Source organism: Sorex fumeus, unplaced genomic scaffold (assembly GCF_029834395.1).
Source record: "Sorex fumeus unplaced genomic scaffold, SorFum_2.1 ptg000010l, whole genome shotgun sequence".
NCBI classification, from domain to species: Eukaryota; Metazoa; Chordata; class Mammalia; order Eulipotyphla; family Soricidae; genus Sorex; species Sorex fumeus.
Window position 1 is genome coordinate 37,342,669 of NW_026606067.1, and position 25,393 is coordinate 37,368,061.

Here is a 25,393-nt window from a genome sequence, read left to right on the forward strand (position 1 = left end):
TCAGAACTTCAGAGTTCAACTACATTGCAATCTGAAAGCACATTATCCATAGAGTAGGGAACCAAGAAGAAACAACTGGAACCTGGTCACTGCATAAAAAGCAGGTATCTAAGTGCAGGGAAAGAAAATGAAAGACAGCAAAGACAAACTTCACAAGCACTCAGAATTGTTTAGAAAATGTGGGAATAAACTATTTTATTTCTATCATTTTACTTAACATACATGGTTTTTACTCACCAATCGTAGTGCAGAGTGGCAGGAAGGCTGAATTCAAACTTGTAGTGCTTATAAGAGAAGTAGCAGAATTGTAACAATATACACAAGATCAAACTAAAATTCTGGAGAACAACTCAATAGATAAATAGCACTGTAGCACTGTCCTCCCATTGTTCATCGATTTTCTCGAGTGGGCACCAGTAACATCTCCATTGTGAGTCTTTTTACTGTTTTTGGCATATCGAATACTCCACAGAGAGCTTGTCATGCTCTGTCGTGCGGGCGGGATACTCTCGGTAGCTTGCCGGGCTCTCTGAGAGGGATGAAGGAATTGAACCTGGGTCGGCCATGTGCAAGGCAAATGCACTACCAGCTGCGTTATCGCTCCAGCCTGAAGAGGTGAATAGTAGTCTAAAATTTCAGGACTACATAACCTTAGAAAAAAATAGACTTAAAATTTAAAAAGGCAACAGGGAACATTATATAATGCTGTGCATTATATAATTATCAAGGAACCAATGAATTAAGAACACTTAACAGTTGTATATATATGCATATATTTTTTTTATATATGTATGTACCAAAGGACCAGAAAAAATAAAATAACTGATAGCAATACTGAGAAAAGCCACAGATAGAAAACAAGAGTAGCAGGAGATTTTAATATCCCTTCTCACTTTTGTGTAAATCAACCAAATAAAATATCAGTAAGGAAATTATGGTCTTAAAAAGAAAAATTGGAAGAATTCGGTAAATTTTGTTTATATTTATTATTTTATATGTACTTATTATTATGCCATGCATATGATAGATTCTCTAGCATAGACCACATGCTGGGACACAAAAACAGTATCTATTAAATCAAGATGAAAGACATCATAACAAGTACATTTTCAGACCACAATGCCTTGAAAGTGGGGAAAAAAAAACTCAAGTACTTGGAAGCTAAACAACAGTGGGCTAAAGAACAAATAAAAGATTCCTAGAAGCAAGTGAAAATGAGTATACGAGCAACCAAGTAATTTGAGGCAAATCATACGAGCAAAAGCTATACTAGAAAAGAAGGTCTTAACAATGCAGGCATTCCGTTAAATTCACATCTTAAAACAGGAAATTCAAAGTAGAGGGAAGGAAGCTGCAGAAACCATAGAGGAAATCAATGATACAGAAACAAATTACAGAAGAGAAATGAAACCAAGTGTTGGCTTATCAAAAGAAGAAGCAACACTGACTCAGCTAGACTCAAAAAGATAATAAAATTTGAATAAATTTGATCAGATATTTTTTGAATCTTATGTTGTCACAGGACTGAATCAGTAGGTAGCAGAAGACTTTTAATAGATACACACTTGTTTTCCATAGTCAGAAATTTTCTAGCATACTGAAAATTTGTTTATTAAATCACCATGAGAAATACAGTTACAAAGCTGTTCATAATCAGGTTTCAGTTATAAAATATATAATTTTTACCCATCCCTTCACCGGTGTACATTTTCCACCATCAATGTTCCTCTCCTTCATTCCCTACCTACCTTGCCTCTATGGAAGCCTCTTTTGTTCTTTCTCTCTCTCTCTCTCTCTCTCTCTCTCTCTGTTTTTGTCTCTCTTCTCACTCTCTTTACTCTCTACCTCCTTCCCTCTCTTTCTCCTCCCTCACTCCTTTTGGGCATTATGGGTTGCAATACAGATACTGAAAGGTCATCATATTTGGTCCTTAACCAATTTTCAGCACCCATCTCTCATCCAGAGCAATCACTTTCAACCATCATTGACATAGTGGTCCCTTCAGTATTAAAAATTTTTAATGTTATGATGTATCCAGGAGAGACCTATACATACATATTTGCTCACACATTTTATCATTTTATTATCAAATTATTATCATTTATTCTTACATATTGAAATTTAAGTCAGAAATATGCAATAAAAATTATGTATGGCATAAATCAATCTGTTCTCTAGAAAAGTTTTACACTTTAACCAACAAATTCTTATTTCTGTTTCTTTATTCACCACTAGATATGAGCAATCTTTTAATCTATTATTTGCTAATCAAATGAACAAAAATGGTGCCCCACTTAATTTCATTAACTTATACTCATTGTTCATGAGTATTGTTCTGTTTGCTTATGATTTTCATTTGTGCTTATTAGACTGTTCAAGGTTTATCAGCTTATCTTAATAAATACATAATTATATTTTTCCAAAAACTCAATTTATTTTTAAATATGTTTAACAAATTTTGGTTTGGGGTTTATGCTTGTATGTAGTAAAACAAACTGGAAATATTTCCATATTTTAAATATTCTTGCTTATTTAAAGAAAGCAGTTGAAAAATTTGTGCTCCACTCCAGTCATCTCTTATTTTTATTATGTTATTATTTTATTTAGATTTTTCATGCATTGCATCAATGTGTTCATTTGCTTTCCCAAAAAATTATCAGTTTCACTCAGATTTTAAAATGTCATTACAGTAGAGAACACCATATTTTTTGAACATTCTTAAGTGCTTGTTTTCTAGTGTTGTATGTCATTTATCATGCCCAATACTTTGTAATTTTGCTTTTTCTCTGATTTTTAACTAAAATTCCTGGAGGTTTGAATTTTTCTCTGAAAACCAAAGGCTTAGATTAATTTATTAATTCTTATATTTACTAATATTGGTTTTTATGTTGCTGATCTTTTTTTTATTTCTCAGGTAATTTTTCAGTAGCTATTTTACTAGCATTCTGTTGAATGTTCAGTTATATTTTTTCTCAATAGATGTATGCTTTTTGTATGCTTCCGTGTTTCATTCAGAAAAAAGAATCATAGCCTTTATCCTCACCTCTTTTCCAACATTAAGGAAGTGTAATTACTTATTTTTTGTCTTTAAAACGTTATCAACTTAGAGGCAGACTGGTAGGGGAGGGGGGTACTTGGGAAGAGGTTGGCAGGAGAGAAACTGGGAACATTGATTGTGGGAAATGTACACAGGTGGAGGGACGGTTGTTGAAATATTGTATGACTGATCTCAATCATGAACAATTTTTCTAACTGTATGTCATGGTGATTCAACAAAAAAATAAGTAAATAAAAATAAATTAAAAATGTTTAAAATATGTAAAAATAAAATATTTTCACTTATTTTCTCAGTTATTTAAGAAAAAACCTTTCTTGCATATTTGTTATTTATATTTAATCATTTTGGCTGGAGCAATAGTACAGCGGGTAGGGCATTTGCCTTGCATATAGCTGACCCGGGTTCGATTAGTCCTCTCCTCTCGGAGTGCCCGGCAAGCTACTCAGAGTATCTTGCCCACAAGGCAAAGCCTGGCAAGCTCCCCATGACGTATTTGATATGCCAAAAAAAAAAAAAACAGTAACAATAAGTCTCACAATTTGTTGTGAGATGTTACTGGTACCCACTGGAGCAAATCGATGAACAATGGGAGGACGACAGTGCCACAGTGCTATCTAATCATTTATAGTTTATCTGCTCAGATCTACCATTTTGTGTTAGGTTATTATTTTTCTTATTAATTTCTGTGAGGTGTGTCATGGAAGTTGGATGTTTCGCACATTCAGCATTTCTTTCCAATGTACAGATTTGAGGCTGCCCATAAAATTGCCCCTACTTCAAATTAAGTTACAAGTGTCAAAATTGCAGGAATTCAATATTAAGGAGCTCTTCTTTGCTCGGTGGGATAAATTTATGCCTGGAAACGAAGTCAGGGTAGGAGAAAAGAGGGAAAATATGGAGAAGCAGGAAAGCTCAACACTGAATCCTGAAGACATTATTTTGAGAAAAAACAAGAAAGATATATCAAAAGATATAATTCTCTTGGTTACTTTAATATTATTAAGTTTAAAAGCAACACTTGCAAACTGGAGGAATTAAAGAAAATTAAAAATAAATTAAAAATTAAATCATAGAATGAATTTTAAACTAGAAATAAGTGAAATATCAAGCTCTGACAAAAAATTAGCAATGAAGACAATCTGAAAAAATGGAAAGATATGAAGTACTTAATTACTAACACATTTTCATATTTCTAAATTCATATTTATTTTTATATATATATATATTTTTTTGCTTTGTGGGTCACACCCGGCGATGCACAGGGGCTACTCTCCTGGCTCTGCACTCAGGAATTACCCCTGGTGGTGCTCAGGGGACCATATGGGATGCTGGGAATCGAACCCGGGTTGGCCACGTGCAAGGCAAACACCCTACCTGCTGTGCTACTGCTTCAGCCCCTATTTTCATATTTCTTATGAAAATAATTTTATATTTCTAAATTTATATTTCTAAAGACATTCTTCCATGCATAATTATGTTTATTTTGTTAAATATCTCAAAGAAGATAATAAAAAATCACACCATTTGGCAGGTACTAAATCCTATAAGTGAGGAGGTACAGGGACATCTCAGAATCAGTAGTGGAGATTATAACTATTTATACATCCATGTAAAGTTTTCCTTCCTGTACATGAAGTTCAAAGTCCTAAATTATTCTACTCATTAAAAATCTTTTTAAAATCTTGTACTTCATCTACACAATGGAGTACTATGTAGCGGTTAGAAAAGATGAAGTCACGAAATTTACATACAAGTGGTACTACATGGAAAGTATCATGTTAAGCGAAATGAGTCAGAAAGAGAGGGATAGACATAGAAAGATTGCATTCATCTGGGGAACATAAAGTAACAAAATAGGAGACTAACACCCAAGAATAGCTGAGATAAGTACCAGGATGTTTACGCCATGGCTTGGAGGCCAGCCACACATGCTAGGGTTTGAAAAGGCAGCTCAAATAGAGAAGAGAGCACCAAATAAAGGGTGTTGGGAGGATCCTCCCAGGGTGGGAGGTGCATGCTGAAAGTAGACTATAGACCAAACATGATTGCCGCTCAATGCCTTCCTTTGCAAACCACAGCACCCAAAAGGAGAGAGAGAACAGGTGGGAATACCCTGCCACAAAGGTAGGGTGGGATGAGGCGGGATAGGGGTTGCAAGGGATACTGGGATCCGTGGCAGTGGAAAATGGGCACTGCTGGAGGGATGGGTATTTGATCATTATATCATTGAAACCCAAGCACCAAAATTTGTAAGTTTACAACTGTACCTCATGGTGTTTCACTAATAAAAGTTTTTTTAAAATCTTGTACTTACCACCATTGTTAGCTATTCAATGGATCATATGATTGTAATTTTCACAGTTAACTTTTGGAAAATATGATTCATGCGTTCTTCCTAAGTCTTTGGATTTGCTTTGTTCTCTATGTAGAACTTTTCCGGTGATCTGTATGTACGTAAGACAGGTCCAAAACAAATGTGTTCTATAGATTGGGCTAATGGTTTGTTCTTTATTCTTTATACAGTTCACCTGGATGTTGTTGTTAGATCTTACATAAATAACTTTCTTTGCCAAGAATTTTCCCCCAAAATTAAAAGGATCAAATTTTATACACAGATTTAGAAAAGAGCTAGTCATAGTAAGATTAACGGAACTAGTGCTAGAGCCTTAAAAAGGAGTGCTGAACAAAGTGAGAAATTCCTGATATTCTAGTTGCAAAGGAACTTTTGTCTCTGTGATGTACATGCAATAGATATAGATAATAATTTCCCCCTTTCTCAACTGTTACTCCTTGAGATTCAAAAAAATGACCTGATTTCTGGAACATCTTTGCAGTTATCCTAATTTTCAGAAACATTGTTGCGTGAATTAATGTAGAAGGAGGGGTGAAAATTAAGCAGTACAGCTAATCATCATCATAATCTGTAGTTTTTCATAGGATCTTGAAAATTTTTTTTAGAAACAAACGTGAATGTTTTAACTGCAGGGGTTTCAAAAATCATAGCTTTCAATTTTAATAAGTATCATTTTATACTCCCTTAGCAGAGTGGGAAGAAGCTCTACATTGTAAAATAACATTCATTGGTTTTAAATTTTCTATCGTCTTGTTAAATGAAGGAGGGATGAGTCAGACAACACACCACTTAGAACTTTTCATAGGATGCCACATAGATCTCCTGAGGTGTCTTTCTGGGTGAGGCAGGGTATGTGGGGTTAAGGGATGTAGAGAATGATGTTCACACATCAGTGGTCTTAAAAGTCCTATCAGGGCTTCAGGAGCAATGCTTTTCAGCCAAGTAGGCCATGATGTGACCTCTATTAAATTTATGGGATTTGGAGGAATGAGGTTGCTCCCTGGGTGACAAGCTGTTGAATGATAGTAAGGAGTAATTAATCACTCCTACTCCTTTTTGTTAAAATATCTACTTCAGTTATTTTTTTTCTCCCAAGTAGTTTTAAAATAGAGGTGTGGCCACAGTGGGTTTATTCCATTGTATTTCACCTTGATCTGACCAGCCAATAATTTGCTTAAGCTCTGAAGCATGTAGATGATACACATTAACCTTCAGCATTTTTTTCCTGAGGAATGTGCCTAAATTTCAGCTATCTGATGTGTAAAGCAGATTAGAAAAATGGCAGAAGTGAGATGAATTAATACACTCAATCTTCCTCTGTTCTTGTCCATGCATTTCAGCCCAGAAAGTGATTTTAAAAGAGAAGGCAGTGAGTTTTATAAATTTTAAGATAGATATTTGTATTAAAAAGTAAATCTGGTACAAGAGTTATATTTAAATATTGACTGCTGTTTGTTATTGTGCTAAACTTTTTATAGATGATATTTTACCAGATATCATTCTAAATATGTATGTGAGGAAATTTGCTTTAAGGGAGAAGTGTCCTAACTTAACAGATAGTAATACTAAAGTTCATAATCCAAATCAAATAATTTTCTCACATGGACCCTAAGCACTTTAGATCAGTGTTTCTCAAGGATGCTGCAGGTAAAAATCATATAAATGGGGGGGGGGGGGTGATGGGTGATGGTCATGGTATGAGACGGAGGATGGGGCCTGGGGCACACGAGAGAAATAAGGCTGGAAAAGAGTCATTCATTATGGAGGGAGAGAACAAAAGGGAATGCCCTGCCACAGGGGTGGGGTGGGATGGGGGGGGTGGGGAGTGGGAGGGATGCTGGGAGCATTGGAGGTGGAGAATGGGCACTGGCGGAGGGATGGGCACTCAATCATTGTACAACTGAAACCCAAGCACAAACATTTGTAAGTCTACAACTGTACCTCATGGTGTTTCACTAATAAAAACTAAAAAAAAGTCATTCATTGAAAAAAGGTTTATGAAACACTGCTTTATCCATTAATCCTTCTCCATTTTCCATAAATGCCATAGTCAAATCTTATAAGGACAAGAATGAAACTTAATTGCTATCTTAATATGTTTCTTATTTATTACCAACTCACAATTGTCACATATTCAGTGATATATCTATAACTACTACCCGTGTGTAAAGTGCTATATATAATACATAGAATATATCTCTATATATAACATAATATAAGATATTAATGATATATGTACAAGATATAAAATGCCTACATTTATAGATAAAACAAGCCGTGTACGCATGTGATATATACATATATATCATTATCTATCTATATTATATATTAACAAAAACTTAAAAAAATTTATAACATTTATGACATCTATGTATCACTAATTTACTATTAGAAAATAGTAAATTAATGGGATTGGAATTACAGTGATATATAGGTCAAAATTTATTAAGCAACCAAGTAAGGAACATTTATATTCATTAATCACTTAAAAGTTACTTTCTTCTAGATAGAGTTGACTGATTCAAGAAAGAGTAATAGTTCAAAATTGTAGGAAAAAATGACAAATGAGCTAATGGTAAATATGAATGGAAAATAAAGATAGTGTAAGTGATATAAGGAAAGAAAAGAAAGCACAAATGTCAAGATCACAGACGTCTTTTTATTTAATGGAATATATTTCAAAGATTCCTTTTTGTGCATGGTTTGATCATGATGTCTTTTCTAAAATTCTAGTTTCAGCATGAGCTAGGTGGAAAACTGAGGAGTTCTTTGACTTATCTGAGAAAAGATTTGGTGCATTCTGGATAAATTTTTAATTTTTCCCTTTCTGGCATGATAGCACAGCGGGTAGGGCGTTTCCCTTGCGCGCAGCTAGCCCGGTTGAGCCAGGTTCGATTCCTCCACCCCTCTCAGAGAGCCTGGCAGCTACCGAGAGTATCTTGCCCGCATGGCAAAGCCTGGCAAGCTACCCGTAACATATTCAATATGCCAAACACAGTAACAACAAGTCTCACAATAGAGACGTTACTGGGCCCGCTCGAGCAAATCAACGAACAATGGGAGGACAGTACTACAGTGCAGTGTTTTGTGATACTTTAAAAATTGCTCTGGCCCCATCAAGTTATTTTAAACAGCTGATATTGTGGTATATGATTTTCTGGCTATAGTCGACCCTAAGCTGATAATAAGTGTTTGTGCAGGATTTCCAACTATAAAAGACAGCAAAATCCAGAATCCTTAAACATAGTTTCTACAGAGCTGCTGAAGCATGATACATATGGAATGGAATTTTGGCATTTAATTAACACTTCTATATATTATCATATTGTTTTCTTTACTGGAAGGACTGAGGTAAATCAGGAAGGCAAAACATACCATTTTTTTTGGACGATAAAATGATGACTCAGGGAGAGTGAAGGAGAGGTCCGTGGTCCTAGAGTTCATAAAAAACTAAGGAAGAAACTAAGAATTATTACTCTTATTTCAGTTTCAGTGCTTTCCCCACATTTCTGCAAAGTTCTTCCTTAAATGTTTTGTTTGCAGGATTTGTTTTCTGATTTCAAGTATATATCACTCAAATTATAGGGGAGACTTCATTTCTATTTCATGATATGAATTGCAGAAAAGGTGAGATTTTAGCAGAAGGAAAAGAAAAAAAGGCATTGTTTCTGACGTATATTCAAATTTAGATAGTTTAGGAGAAAAAGTCATAAAAAACGGTAATAAGAGGATATGGATTTCAGAAAGGGACTTTAAAGCAGTATTTATAGATTCATGCAGAGGAAACTGAAATTTTATAGTATGAGAAAGTCATTTCTTCATACAAGGATAAAACTTTATTTAAAGCACAACTTTTGAAGTTTCAATGGAAAAGTAGGCATGCTGCTTCCCAGAGCTTGTGGTGAAACATAACGGAGAAAGGAATATTTTTTTTCTTTTCCCTTACAATGTTAGATCATTTTATTTTTTTATTTATTTTTTTATTTAAAAAATTTTTAATAGTGAGACATCATGAGGTACAGTTGCAGACTTACACATTTTTGTGCTTGGGTTTCAATTTACAATGAAGTTATGATACTATACTTAGAGAATCCTAAAACCTCTACCAAGAAACTTCTAGAAACAATAGGCTTGTATAGTAAAGTTGCAGGCTATAAAATCAATACCCAAAAGTCCATGTCTTTCCTCTATGCAAATAGTGAAAGAGAAGAAAGTGACATGAAGAAAACAATCCCGTTTACACCTGTGCCCCAGAAAATCAAGTACCTAGGAATCACTTTAACTAAGGAAGTAAAGGACCTGTACAAAGAAAACTACAAAACGCTACTTCAGGAAATAAAAGAGGATATGAGGAAATGGAAAAATATCCCCTGTTCCTGGATCGGGAGAATTAACATTGTCATATGGCAATTCTTCCCAAAGCACTGTATAAATTCAATGCAATCCCTATTGGGATACTCATGACATTCTTCAAAGAAGTGGAGCAAACACTCCTGAAATTTCTATGGAACAATAAGCCTCCACGAATAGCTAAAGGAATATTTTTTGCAAGAGAACTAATCAGAATTTCAAGGGATGTGAGAACAGGTGATAACTTACTTTGATGGCTCTCAGTCCAAGTGCAGAAGAAGGAAATGATTACTTTCTCTCTTACAAACTAATACCCTCATATCAGTCTCCCAGAAGCTCTTTGGAAATGTTTTCCATTTCTGAAAGAAAGGAAAACATTCACCCAAATAGAGTGTTTCTGTACTAACCATGCTTAGAAAATGTAAGTTTCCCTGCTATGAAGACATCATTTCCAATCTCCTGTTGACCCGTGTGCTGCTAACAGTGACAGCTCCTAGGATAAAAAGTGTAAAGGAAAAAGAATATTTCTACCTCACTATTTTGGCTGCTCATTTGTCATGGAAGAAAACTTATGTGGACATGTGATAATTAAAATGCTTCTTATTATAAGTATAAAATTATACAAGTATAAAAATTAAATTTTTTATAGCATAACTCAGTGTGCAGTAATATAAAATTTTGTTAGTGTGTTTTATGGTAATAAAATAATCAGCAAGTAAAGTTTTGTTGAATATTTACATATTCCATAAATAGTGCTAAGCTTGTCACTTATATTACTATTTTATGATATAGGGACTATAGCAAACTTTAATATTCTACCATTTATATTTTATAAGTTATAGAATTTATTCTCAGGCAGTCTAATAAAGTTTTTCAAGGTCACAGAGCTATACTAAATAACAGAATTTGGGCCAAAGAGATAGCTCAATAGTCTTAGCACAAGCTTTGCATGCAAGAATCTTCAATTCCCAGCAACGCATGATACCCAGAGAACCTTCCAGAGTGACTCAAGAGCACAGAGTTGGCTATGTTCCTGAGCACAGCTAAGTACGATTTTTTAAAAAAGTCAACATAAAACATCTAAAAAACGACAAATTTCCACATAGATCAGAGACCACAAAGTATTCTCCTAATCACTGCAATCTTAAATATTCTAGTACTTAAGGACAGACTACCAGAGTATTGGTATTGACAATAGTATTGACAACCATATAGGAAATGTATACATATTTTTACAGCAATATCTCCTGATTTATTAGCCATGTCAATGTTAAAAGGACAAATTTACTGATAAAAATTAGTCACTTTTATGATGTGAATTTCTTGAATTTACCCATCCCATGTGGTTAAATATGGTTGAATAATGAATCAAATAGATTCTGATTTTAACTCTTTTCTGTGGTTCATACCTGACTGAGTCTGACCATGTGAAATAATTTCTATACCAAAAATGGCATTCAAAAATAACACAGATGCTTGATGACTAGAAAGGACAGATGATATCAAACAACTATTCTAACTCATCAGCTTCCCAATTCTCAGATTTGCACATTATCTTAGCCTGTCTTTACTGCCAAGAAATAATATCAGAACAAGACAGATGAATGAGAATTTTTTTTCCCTTAATTAGTATTGTAAATCCTCCTTCAGACTCCTCATGAACCCCCATGCCAGATCAGTTTCCAAAAACACCCAACAAGCAGCTGCAGACTCTCCAATTCCCAATCTTTATGACTTTTCCACACTAGGTTTTTGTACCAAAAATGTTAACAAGTCTGTAAATAAGTGGAATAAAATTCTGTACCATTACCTCACATCTGAGCGATAGCACAGCCGGTAGGGCGTTTGCCTTACAATGCGGCCAACATGGCCGACCTGAGTTCGATTCCTCTGCCCCTCTCGGAGAGCCCAGCAAGCTACCGAGAGTATCCGATATGCCAGACACAGTAACAACATAAGTCTCCAATGGAGACGTTACTGGGCCCGCTCGAGCAAATCGATGATCAACGGGCGGGCCTTTACTTATTTATCTATTTTACCTCACATCTATTATGATTATCGTAATTAAAAAATCTTGGAAAATTTTGCAATACTAACTCACAAATTTGTGATTCTTGCCAATATAGGACACCTAAAATGCCTATTGTTAAAGTCACCCTGAAGATGTTTTAAGTTTATTAAGAAATTTCTCTAGGTGCCCAAATTTATAGTTACTGTCTGAAATAAAATACTGTCAAAAGATTGACAGTGAGTTGATATATATAGGGCAGAAGTTCGGTACAATTCTCTGCACTTCTTGTGAGCTTGACAAGTCACAAATACCTTATGTGCAGTCCTCATTAAAACTTGAAATCACTTCTAAGTTCAAGGCCTACATTGTTGACAATATTACAGTGAACATAAAAAGAAAGAAAGCATCTTTATGATGAAGTCCTCACTTAAAATATATCAATGATAAAACATTAATATAATAAAACAATATATAATTCCCTTCCTTAAAATCAAATTCAAGAATTATTGATAAAATATCACGTTTTATTTATAGAATTTCAAAGGTTGCATTTCACATGTGATTATTATTTTGGTGAAGAAAAGGCAATGACATTTTTAGATCTTCTCCATATCAAGCTGTGGAAAGACATTTTACGCTACCGTTTTGCAAAATTTACTTCTGGCCTCTTAATTTTAACTTAAGTTTAATAAGAATTTTCTGTTACAGAAATCATAAACATTTTTTCAGGAAATACACTCCTAGGTGTCTTTTCCAAGAACACACAACCACAAATTTAAAAAAAAAATCTGCACGCCTATGTTCACTGTAGCTCTTTTTACCATAGCAATACATGGAAATGTTCCAAGTGACCAAGGATATGAATTGACAAGGAATATCTGGCTCACATACACAAAAGAATACTGTGCTATTAGAAAAGATAAAGCTTTGATCAATATGAATGGAACTAATATGGATGGGTAACGCTAAGGAAAATAAATCAGTAGAAGAAAGATAAATACCAGATGATCTCACCCATCTGAGGATTACAGCGAAACAAAGCAGGAAATTAGACAATGCCCAAGAGCATAAACAGACCTTTAAACTACGATGATAGAACCAATTAGTCAAGCAAGTGGGGAATAGAAGTGATGAATCCTATAGACAAAGGTGAGAGTTATTGGCACACTGGTAATTGGTGTGGATGTCATAACAGAATACCGCTAAATGAATAAACACTCTCGGGGCTGGGGAGATAGCACAGCAGGTAGGGTGTTTGCCTTGTATGCGGCTGACCCGTGTTTGATTCCCAGCATCCCATCTGGTCCCCTGAACACCGCCAGGAGTAACCCCTGTGCATCGCCAGGTCTGACCCAAAAAAATGCATAAACACTCTTGTATCTGTTACCTAAAAATTTAATAGAAGTACACACATAATGCCTAGTAAAAATAATGAACAATTGCCTAATATAATTGTGACTATTTATTCTATACTAGGTCACATCGTACCATAGCATTCCACATACCATGCGAAACATTACCCTAAAGTATTAAATGCATTTATCATTACTAAATTTAATATTATTTAAATTTTATTTCCTTTTATTAACCACTTTGTGTAGGACTATATAGGTCTTGATTTTCCAGAACAGAAATTATGGAGGACAGAATGTAAATCTTGCCATAGGCAAGAAGTCTTTTAGACCCAGACCAGGACTCCTTTCACCAAAAGCCACTGAAGTCTATAAAAAGTAAAAAAATTTTCCCAGATCAAGTAGTTAAACACTAAACAAAGTCACAAAGAGCAAGTCAAAAGGCAAAACATAAAAATTGCAGAGCAGAATAAAATCTTAGGAGGAGGAAAATCTAAGGTTGCGTTTTCATGCTGAAACTTCAAAAAATGTTAGTTTAAGCTATTTGTGTGCCCGTTTCATTTATCATTCGATTGTTATTTTTGATATCTAGAGCTGGGGATACTATGGGTATAGCGAAAAGAAAAATTAAGGAGAAGTCATGGGAAGTGAGATTCAGGGGAGAGTTTATGGGGGAAATTCTGGTGGGAAATTTATCTTATGAAAATCGTTTTATTTATTTATTTGTTTATTTATTTATTTTTGTTGAGGGCACACTTGATGCTGCTCAGAGCTTACTCTTAACTCCTTGCTCGGGGATCATGGCAGTCATCATGGGATAATTTATCACAATGGCAATCAAACGGGGATTGGTTATATGCAAGGCAAGAGTCTTAACACCTACTCTATCCCTCCTCTCTCAGGAAATAGTTCCAGAGATCTATTTTGTGTGTAAAAACTAAATCTGAGAATAAAAAGATAAGTTCTAGACAACTTGTCATCTTGCCAAGTCTTCAGATTGAAATGAATAAAGCATGACTGGACACATTCCAAATGTCTTCTCTGACTTAGAAACTTAAAAGTCCTAGAGGAATTCAAAGTCACACATCTTAAAGCCCTACCTTCCATTTAGTGTGGGAGAATTTTGCGTAAACATATTTGGTGTCTAAAATATTAACATGGGATTTAAGCTATTGAAGAAAAAATAATTGTATCTTATACCAACTTGGAATTAGATACTACCTCTGAAATGCATGTTGAGAATATGCAGCACTCCGTTTCTCTAGTGGGTGAGAGAGAGAGAGAGAGAGAGAGAGAGAGAGAGAGAGAGAGAGGGAAAGGGAGAGATGGAAAGAAGAGATAGAGTTGGAGACAGAGGAGAAAGAGGGAGGAGGCATGGGTTCTGGAATCCCAACTGGAATGGAAGAGAGGGGAAAATGGAGTGGGGAAACCTGGGGAGGGGAGAGAGAGGGAAGAAGTGGGAGAGAGAAGAGAAGAAGCAGATTAAGAGAGGGTAAAGAGGAAGGGTGGTTTTAGTGGAGAGGAGAGGAGATGGAGAAGGAGAAAGAGAAGGGGTAATGGAAAGAGAATGGAGGAGAGAGAAATGGAGGAATAAAACAAGCTAGAGGGAGAAAGAGAAGATAGCAAACAGATAACAGATACTGGATAGTGACCAGGAAAGCAACTTTAAGTAGACTTTCATTCTTACTCAGATTCAAAATGACATGAAACTTGTTTGTATTTTATTAAGCGCTCATTTCTCAGAGCCAACCCGACCAGAACTTCTACTTCTGCTGCTCTCCTATGCCTTGTTCCTGATTGTGGGTCCAGACTGGAGGTAGTAGGGAATGAATGCCATTTGCCTCCAGGAGAAGCTGATTAATAATTGAGGCATTGGAACCTCTTGGGAGAGTAGTTGCTTCCTGGTCTAAACACCAGCTCTAAGCAATAGTTGACCAAACAAATACAAATAAAAAGAGGAAAACAGAGTCTTCCATTGAATCCTGAAATAGGGCAGTTTGCAATACAGAGTATTTTAACAAGTGAATAGTAAATTTACATAACTCATGCCTTCAAGATTGGGACTAGAACCAATAACTACAGTGACAGCAAACCATGGCACAGAGCTTTTTAAAAGTGGTGGATTAAATGAAAATAGAGCTTTTGCTTTAGACCATCAGAAAAAGAGAAAGATATCAACATCCATGAACATTTGAAAAAGTAAAATGGGCTAGAAAATAAATTAAATAGTTGAGAATAACTGTGTTCTTTTTGTTTTGTTTTGGGTTGTTTTTGCTAACATTTTTGAACAAAGCTGTTACTGAATCTCATCAAATGTCTTCTCTGCCATTTAAGATGACAAAGTGACTTTTCTACCATCACCTATTAGTAGAGTAGATTTTACGACAGCATATTTTATGGCTGAGCAAATTTTTATGAATCATGATTCACTCAGGCCATTTGTGATCTCCTTCTCTAAGTTTCAATCTCACTACTAGGTGTCCCCATAGCAGCTTAGTGCCAGACCTAGACCAACATTTTCAAGACCTGGGGCAAGAATACAAAGGAAGGCACACATTCTATGTGTCTAAATATTTTAAACTATAAGAGAATTAATCAGGAAATAAAATATGGTCCAGCCTCCTACCTTGACAAATATAACCTCGAAAGCACCTGGAATACAAGATTCAAGTTAGAGTTTTCAGACTTGTATGTATAACCTGATTTCAAGGGGAAGCAGCTCTAGTCTCTTGCCCTGTCTAGTCACTCATCTTTCTCTACTCATTGCCTTCAGCCTCCATTCAATATTGCTGGGGCATTTACCCTGCCTATGTGTGGACAAATCCAAAATATGTCTTCATACTCCATTCACAGTCTTTCCCAGGTGTGGTCCTTACATGTAGGACACTGTCACTGGAGGACACAGAAGTTCAGCTTTCATTTAAAACCCCCCTCCATCCAAGGTGAACCAAGAAAAGTAGGTGGACGTGAATGTAGGTTTGTGTTAATTTAGCATAGAGTTAAGTCATCCCTGCTATTATTAAAGGCTCCAAATTCAAGGTTCTATGATGCTCACAGAACCTGCTGTAATTCTGCCCTGTGCAAAGTCTGACTTGGGTTTGATCCCCAGCACTACATATGATTCCCTGAGAAAATTCCAGGGATGATCTGAATTAAAGTCAATAGTAAGACATGAGCACAAATGATTGGAGTCCCCCAATTACAAAAAAAAAAGAATAATAGTGCCTCAGACTAGCAAATAATACTTATTTCAATTTATTTTCACTTCATTCTTCCTTGATAAAATTTGATTCCTCTTTGACTAGGCAATCAAGTTTATATTCTGATTGAAAGGCAAGGATTGTATTCTGTCTAATTTCTAATTTCTGGCATGCATGGTATACTGTGACATGGTATAAATGAGTCATAATTTTATTAGGTAATTGTTTATTACTTATTTTAACTAGGTACCATACCCATGCGTGTTTCCTCTCTACCGAGAGTATCCTGCTCGCACAGCAGAGCCTGACTAACTCCCCGTGGCATATTTGATATGTCAAAAACAGTAACAACAAGTCTCACAATGGATATGTTACTGGTGCTGCTCGAGCAAATCAATGAACAATGGGAGGATAGTGCCACAGTGCTACCCCGCTACCATACGTGTACATTCCATCACCAATGTGTCAATAACTTTTCATCATTGGCTATCAGACTGATCCTTTTCACTGTTCACATGCTTGACTACTTGGTTCTCTCATCAGAGTTTAAAGGTCTGTTTCCCTTGGACATTGTCTAATCCCATTCTTTGTTTCTCTACATACTACACATGGGTGAGATCATCAGGTGTTTACCTTTCTCCTCCTGGTTTGTTTTTCTTAGTTTGAACTTGTATCACTAGTTATAGTATAGTGCCTGGTATCAATTAAATATTTTTAAAATTTTTTGAAGTAAAACTTTCCAGTTGTTTTTTAAATAAGTGTATCAATACAATATCATTTATAGCACAGCGGTAGGGCATTTGCCTTGCACGCAGGCTACATGGCCGACCCGAGTTCGATTCCTCCGCCCCTCTCGGAAAGCCCGGCTACCGAGAGTATCTCGCCCGCATGGCAGAGCCTGGCAAGCTACCCGTGATGTATTCGATATGCCAGACACAGTAACAACAAAGTCTCACAATGGAGACGTTACTGGGCCCGCTGGAGAAAATCGATGAACAATGGGAGGACAGTGACAGTGACAGTGATTATACGTAGCTTATAAATTTAATGATTAATTAGCATATAAATGGAATAAATAATTGTCAAGTCAAATAGTTTTTATTTTGTTTTGGGGCCACACCTGGAAGTACTGAGGGATTTCTCTTGGATCTGAGGTCAAAACTCTCTCCTGATAAGATCAGAGGACAGTCTGGATGCTGGGGATCAAACCTAGGTCAGCTGTGTGCAAGGTAAACATCTTACCTGCTGTACTATCTCTCAAGTCCCATTAAGCCAAAGTTTTATAGATATCTTTGAACATTTTACTACATTGAAATGAAACTCGAAATAAATAGCACAAATATACACAAATAATATAGTAAAAACTCATTTACATAGGCTGTGAAATAACCTTTGCACCTCTTAGGAGAGTGAGAAATAGTCCCTCACTACCACAAATTATGCAGTTGGATTTCTCAACTGGAAAATCACAGAACTCAACACATCTGGAGTTCAATGGATAATACTTGCTCTGATTTAAACACCTTAGTGATCATGGTATCTCCCCTGACAGGTATGTAAAATACTTTTAAATGATAATAGAGATAAGAAAAGTTTTTTATATGGCATGATAAATAGATAAATAGCAGAACACTAGATGAAGGACAACCATGTGAACAAGCTGGATTCCGAAAAGGATTCAGTACCATCGACCATATCCACACAATAACCAAGCTCATTGAGGTATCTCAGGAGTTCAAGATGCCGCTCTGTCTAACGTTCATTGATTTAAGGAAGGCCTTTGATTCTGTTGAGACGGAAGCGGTCATGGAAGCCCTAGCCAATCAGGGCGTACAAACTCAATACATCAGGATCCTTTGTGAACTCTATTTCGGATTCACTACCAAGATCTCACCATTCTACAAAGAAGTAATCATCCATATCAAGAGAGGGGTTCGGCAGGGTGATACCATTTCACCAAAACTCTTCAGTGCCACCCTCGAGAACATCATGCGACGACTGGAATGGGAAAACATGGGAGTGAAGATAGATGGTCGGCAACTACACCACCTCCGCTTTGCCGATGACATCGTTGTAATAACACCAAACATCAACCAAGCGGCACAAATGCTGAACGACTTTGACCGTGAATGTGGAAAAGTCGGACTACAGCTGAATCTTACGAAGACAATGTTTATGAGAAACAGCCTGGTTCCTGACGCTCCATTCGCTCTCAACGGAACCACCACCTCCGAATGCAACAGTTATATATACCTAGGTCGAGAAATCAACATGATGAATGACCTGGCACCTGAGTTGCGCAGGAGGAAGAGAGCGGCTTGGAATGCCTTCAAGAGCATTGAAGAAATAACTAAAAGGACAAAGAACCTCCAGCTACGAGCACATCTCTTTGATTCCACTATTCTTCCTGCATTAACATATGCCTCAGAGACCTGGACCCTACGAAAACAGGATGAGAACGCTATTCGGGTCTCTCAAAGAGGAATCGAAAGAACTAAGCTTGGAATATCACGATTCACTCAAATGAGAGATAGAATCCGGAGTTCTGATCTTCGTCAACGCTCAAGAATCAGGGACGCTGTCTCATTTGCCAAGACATCAAAAATCAGATGGGCTGGACACGTAATGAGGTTTACAGACAACCGCTGGACTAGAGCCATTACTGATTGGATTCCATGAGACATCAAAAGATCACGTGGACACCCACCTATAAGATGGTCAGACTTCTTCGTCAAGACCCTAAATGATCGGTTTGAGGCTCTACATGTTCCTAAAACGAACAGATACCATTGGGCTACGCTAGCACGCAACCGGGATGAATGGAGACGTTACTGGCACCCGCTCGAATAAATCATTGAATAACGGGGATTAAGTGATTAAGTGATAAGTGATGATAAATAGAAAGAAAACATAAACATAAATAATATTCATGGCAGTATCTATAACAATTTTATTTGATATTGTTAACAGAACTTGCAATTTTCTTGTTGTAATGTATTTAATTTACTGTTTCCAGTTGAAATAATATTGCATTATAACAATATATAAGTTTCAAGTGCTTATTATTAAAAGCAAGTTGTGTATAAACTACATTAAGTTTATCACGGACGAGAACAGTGCAGTCTCTGCCCCCGCGCCTGGGTGTTCCTTCCCGGAGTCCCTTGGAGGGGAGCGGGTTGAGCTTTCCTCCCTGCCCCGGCCAGGGCTACGGCAGCCGGAGACCTCCAGGACCAGCCACCACCATGCTGAGACCACTCTCCGCACACATGAAGGTACTGGCAGAGGGACAAAGCCACGCGGGTTCCGGGGCCGAGACCTCCAAGCCTACTCGAATTGGAGTCGAGCATCTTCCACCCAGATCCTCCAAATTCCAGTAGGCGGGGGTCACACCCACCACCTGGCCCCCTGGCGCCGTGTAATCCCATCAGTGGCCAAGACTCAGAGACTATAAAATCCAGATCCCGAATGAGAACAGTGCAGTCTCTGCCCCCGCGCCTGGGTGTTCCTTCCCGGAGTCCCTTGGAGGGGAGCGGGTTGAGCTTTCCTCCCCGCCCCGGCCAGGGCTACGGCAGCCGGAGACCTTCAGGACCAGCATTCGCGGCCACGCGACATCTTATCAGAACTTTTCTTTATGACATCTTATTATCTCATTCCTACTTTGTACAAACTTGCAGGCTATCGAATGTAGCCTGCCCACAGGGCAGAGTCTGGCAAACTCCCCGTGGCCTACCAAATATGCCAAATACCAGTAACAATGATGGGTCTCATTCTCCTTAAGAGCCGTGAACATAATCTCAGGGCTAGGATGAAAGAGACGTTACTGGGGCCTGCTCGAGGCAATCGACGATTAACAGGATGATGAAATGAAAAAATGAAGTTTATCACGAAAGGTGGAAATAGTTTAATAATTGGGAATTTATAAATTTGTTATTTTATATCAAATTTATGTAGTTCCACTATGCCAATAAATTAAAATGGAGATTTATATACAATATGGTAAATACATATTGATTATAACACAAGATTATAACCATATGAGAAAATCTTACATAACAAGTTTCAATGTAACATCTATAGCATATTTATAACAAAGTTATTTTTATATTTAAGCAAGATTAGAAAAGCCAGAAAAATGATAACAGCTGTAGGAGGGTGGTAGAATTGCTTCAATTTTTCCTTTTAAAAATAGTTTAATGACATAATAGTGTCAAAAATATAAATTAATAATACTAAACAAAATCATTTGACTGTGAGAGGATTTAGAGTGCCAAAGTATGTTTCTTATAAGTTAATGGGAATTATTTGTATTTGTTTACTCAGTGCTATACTTGGATAGTTTTACTTATGTAGAAAAAGAAACGTCATATACACAAATATATATATATCTCATATATACTATGTCCATTTAAGTACAGCTATATAATTATATACTGCATACATAAAATGTAACATAAATGTTTTTAATTCTAACCAAGACAAATTTAGAGACACAAAGAGAACCAAAACTATATGACACAGGAAACTTTTTCTTATGTGAAATAAGGATGCTTTTTCTGGAGAATATACCACATCTGAGATGCAAAGTGTAATTCTGTAAAATAAACCAAAAATTCATTCGTTCTAGACAAATTTACTTTGTGGTGTGGGGTGGGCTTTTGGGGCCACATCAGGATCTATCCCTGATTCTGTTTGAGGAGTCACTTCTGGTGATGCTCAGGGACCATATGGGATGAGGCCAGCCGCATGCAAGTAGGTACCTTAATCCTTGTATTATTTCTCTGGCCCCCAATACAATTTTCTCATGCGCTTACTTTGTTTCAGGAGTCTGTGACAGGTTTTGGGAAAGTAGCAAAGAATGGTAAAAGACAGGCAAGTATTTGACTACATCAGCAACTGTGAATTCCTGAGGACAAAGCATTGAATCAGAGGATGAGACATTGAAGAACACAGATTTTAGTGAATACAGGTTAAACATGCCTTCCAATCATAACTAGTAAAAAGTGGTGAGGCTACTGAGCTGAAGCAATTATCCTTTTAGGCTACATGATCCTCATTAGTGTAAGCAAATACCAATATAGCCACCCCTGACCAGTGGGGCTATATGACAGTGAGGACATTTTTAAAAGAAGAGATATAGGTAAATCATGTGGCTCTAAGATTTTGAGATCCCCTATATTTCCTGCACAAATCAGAGAGAAGTACCCCAGAGAAATCAAAAGAGAAAAAATAGACTCAAGCTACATCAATAGGGAATTAGTTAGGGAACTAGGGAACAGCTTACTTTCAGAGTGATAATTCACTTTGTGTTTTGACTGGAAGCTTGGGAAAACACCGAAAGAGAACGTTAACATTCACTTCTTGTGGAGTGTATTCTCTTATCCTCCAGTGTTAGGAGGACACATCAGATGCCCTCTGCAAGTTGATCTCAATTTAGCAGTAATCTGTGGATGATGGAGGAAATTGGAAAAAGGAAACTTTAGTAAAAAAAAAAGAAAGAAAGAAAACTAGGAGACAGATGAGGCAGAGCAGATAAGATGGAGAGACTGATTTCCTACATCAATGGCAGCTGTCACTGAAGACAGCATGGAGACCTTGAAGCAGGAAGCAAGCATGAAGCTGTGAAGAGGGTCTCTGTGGATGTGGATTGAAGTTTGTCATTTGACATCAAAGACAAGGAAGAGAAGCTGTTGGTGTCAGGGCACACTATGGTGAGCCTTGAGGAGCAAGAGTAAAAGGTTTAGGACAAGGCAGGAGGAAATGCGAAGTGATAAGAAATTTCAGGGTAACAGCCAGCTCCTGGAGTCTGCATATACAACCCATTCTGCACAGTTCCACCGAAAGTATAACTGGGACTGGGGAAACTGTTCAGAGATTTCTAATCCAAATAGGTCATAAATTTAAGACTGCAATTATACTGCTTTGTAAAACTATATCCAATCCACTTAAAAACCTGCTGTTCACAGGTGCTGAAGAACTCTCTCAAAATTTCCAAACAAAAATAAAACAAAGGTGGTAAAATTCTGGAGGGGATCAAAAGAACAACTGAAAGGCAAACGCTTAGAAGCTAAAGTGCTTCTATAAACACTATTTCCTGCCATCTTGAGAGGCTAGGGAACACTTTTTGATCCATTTCTTGCAGGTGAGGAGGCCAAGGTTTAAGGCTTGCAGAGATCAGAGGAAAAAAAGTCAAAGTAAAGGTTTTCTGATTGCAGTTCCTAAATGCTTCCTCCACTGAATCCCTCTGGTCAAGAGTAGTTGATGTATTATGTCAAGCTCTTTGGAAATTTGTAAGAACTTCCCTTGTGGATATATTCAAATTTATAAATGTAATAGAAGCAATAAATATGTTAAGACTAGAGATGATGCTTTAGTTTTTAAGGACTGCTAAAGAGTTGAAAAATTATGAGTGGCAATACTGTGGTCGTTACATCTGCAGACTATAAATATAATCTATTTGACATCTGAGAAATTCTCCTTTATAAAAGAAGAGTCCATCTATCCCTTGTTTTATCACTATAGTTGGTTTCAGACTTAGATGGGAGGATATTGAAAACTTAGCTTTTGAACTATCACATCTTGGGCAAAATTTGATCAAATGATGAAAGTAGATAAACAACCAAACATGATAACCTCTTAATATCTGTATCACAAACCATAATACCCAAAAGTATATAGAGAGTAGGGGGAATATTATCTGCCATGGAGGTGGTGGGAGTGTGGGAAAGCGGAGTTATGCCGGGGATACTAGTGGTGGGGAATGTGCACTGGTGGAGGAATGGGCGTTTGATCATTGTGTGATTGTAACTCAAACATGAAAGCTTGTAACTATATCTCACAGTGATTCAATAAAATTAAAAAACAAAAAAAAATAACTGTCATTAGTTTAGTTGCAAACATTCAATATTGCAACACCAATCCCACCACCATTATTTCCAATTTTCCTAATCACCTCTTCAGGCTGCCCTCATAGCAGGCCTTTAATAATTTATTTTTCATTACTTCTTATAAATAACTTGCTAAAAGGATGATCAAAAAAATGTTTAGTGAAGATTGCTGTATTTCATCATGGAGTCCTTAAGCCCTTGTATAAGAGATTACTAAAATGATGTTAAGGTTTAAGCCTTCTGCGTTTATTTTATGGTTGCCTTCAACATTCCATCTTATCCAATCTGGTGTGCTACTCCTGGTTTATCAGTTATAGAGTTTAAGATGTTGTGCAGCTGGAATTGCAGCTCTGGGCTCCAGAGTGTCCAAAATTTTTAATGAGGTGATGCAACTGGAGTTAAATTCTTAACTGACTGGTAGATTTGGGGTACGTGTGTGGCAGTACAAGGAGATGGGCAAAATATCTCACTCCCAACCTCCATGAAAGCTAGAGATTTCAATCACAAAACTCATAAACCTGAGTTTTTCAACAAATTAGTTTCTGGATGAGGCTTGTATGAACGGTGGGGTACACCTGCGATCATGGTGGCGATTATGATGTGTTGAGGTTTTTGGCTACCAGGGCAATTTGGGAGAGCGCAGGGGCTCACCTGTCCCCCCTCCCACCTCTGCCAGCCTCGTGCAGGATCCAGGAGAAGTTCTGCAACTTGTTGATCTCTCTCGAGGTTTATTTCTGAGTCTTTGGATCATTGCCCTTGAAAGAGCTTACATGGCACCAGAGGCCAGTCAAACGTCTTATGTTCATCTACTATCATCAGTTCTTGTGGATAAAATTAATGTTTTTAATTACCTGATTCCTTTTTATCATTAATAATGTTCTTGTACACTTTCTTACTATTAACACTAGGAACATAAAAGTAATTAAAAAAGAATAGATTCCTTAGAAAATTCATAGTCACACTTATTCATAAATATTATAAATATCATAAATCATAAATATTCTAATTTATTTAACTGGGTATCTTTGAGCTTTTTCAGCCATGACCTGCTCTCAAAATGGGTCTAATTTAATATGCACGAATGGATTTGTTCATCTTCTACTTCTAAATAAGTATTCTTTTCCTAGATATCATAAATTGACATTTACATTAAGGTAACATTATCATCTGGTTTTTATTCATAAATAGCAAGCTTGTACCAGGGTCCTAATTAGAAAAATTGCCAATATTTGTTTCCTCATTATGAACTGAACTTGATTTGTCTTTTTGGTGCCTTCATTTGTTTAATTAATCCAAAAGTCAAGCTATTTTCATGTAGATTTATTTGATTAGAGCGGGTACTAGAAAAATATTTTAAAGCAATGCATAAATACATGGAGGTAAAGCTGAACAGAAAAGAATGTTGAAAATAGGTATACAAAAATAGAAAATCTTTCAGCCTTGAGTTTGAAATGGGTTTTAAAAAACTTCTCCTTACATTTGAGAAACTATAGATAAATTTTTTGAATACAGATGCAGTGAGTTATAGCAGGTACCTAGCTTTTGTTCACAGCTTAGAAACAGTTTCTATTTTCTGATCTAGATTATCTTACCAACAACTTTGGCATACTGAACAGCCTAGGAAGAGAGTATTAGTGTCTCCCTCAGGAAAAATCAAAATGCAGTTTTGCTGACTATTATAAATGATTCTAAGTCCCTAAACTTGAGGCTCGTCTTCCATAACACAATCTGCAGTGTTTGTAGGCATCCGCCAGGACCTCATTTGTGTCATTCCCATGGGACTTGGTAATAAGGGCAGCTGAGGCAAAGGTTATGATTCTCATGCTGCTCTGTTTTGCCACAAATAATAAATTCCCTTGTTTGTAACTCTCTTGTCTTCTACTGTCACCTATGAACTCTATAAGGCTATCCTGATAGTTTGTAAGTAAAGCAATATCTCATAACCATCACAGTTCTTAACAAGTCAATAGCGGAGAAGCAAGCAATTCTACAAAAGTCACTATTCTGAATTCAAGGGTGTGGTCTGCAGAACAATGGCTTGCCAATAGATCTGTGTATTCTGAACTGGCACATGTTATATAACACAGAAGAAAGAACTCAATGCTACAGATGGAAATAAGGTTTATCATTAGTGGGATTTAAGATAAAGAAAATACTTTGGGTTATGTCTATGAGCTTAATGAAA

General features: G+C 36.6%; 1 protein-coding gene and 1 non-coding gene across 2 annotated transcripts in view; both read right to left on the reverse strand.

The window, feature by feature from the left end:
* The window catches only part of SPATA16 (spermatogenesis associated 16), a 349,005-nt gene that overhangs the window by 273,766 nt on the left and 49,846 nt on the right, over nt 1–25,393 (reverse strand). The window lies entirely within an intron of this gene.
* On the reverse strand, nt 17,729–17,884 carry LOC130020198 (U1 spliceosomal RNA). The gene has a single exon (XR_008791971.1). It is a non-coding gene; the product is annotated as a U1 spliceosomal RNA (small nuclear RNA).